Genomic DNA, 388 nt, shown 5'->3' with positions numbered 1-388 from the left:
GTAATTTTCCCCAGGCAAGAAGAATCAGTCCGTATCCGTCGACCAAAGTATCTTCGATCGAGTGTAAATTGCACTTATGGGTTATTAACGCCCTAGAACAACAGTTACGATATTTGCTTCGTGATGAACTAGTGAAGCGAGACTGCTCTGAGTTCGAACGGAAGTGTACGTTCGCTAATGATTTATTTTCGGCGTTCGTGCGTACGTGTGGGCGTGAGAATGTGTGTATTCGTGTAATTACTATCTGTATAAGTGCTGTTATGTAGGTATGTGTATATGCGTATGTACGGAGCTTTAGGAAGGATGTGTGTGCGTGGTGGTGCATTTATTTTGGTTTAATTGCTGAGGAACACGCATTGTTGTATGTTGTATATGATGGCGAGGCCAA

This window comes from Penaeus monodon, chromosome 23, assembly GCF_015228065.2.
Source record: "Penaeus monodon isolate SGIC_2016 chromosome 23, NSTDA_Pmon_1, whole genome shotgun sequence".
Lineage (NCBI taxonomy): Eukaryota > Metazoa > Arthropoda > Malacostraca > Decapoda > Penaeidae > Penaeus > Penaeus monodon.
Note: the sequence above shows the minus strand (reverse complement) of the source record.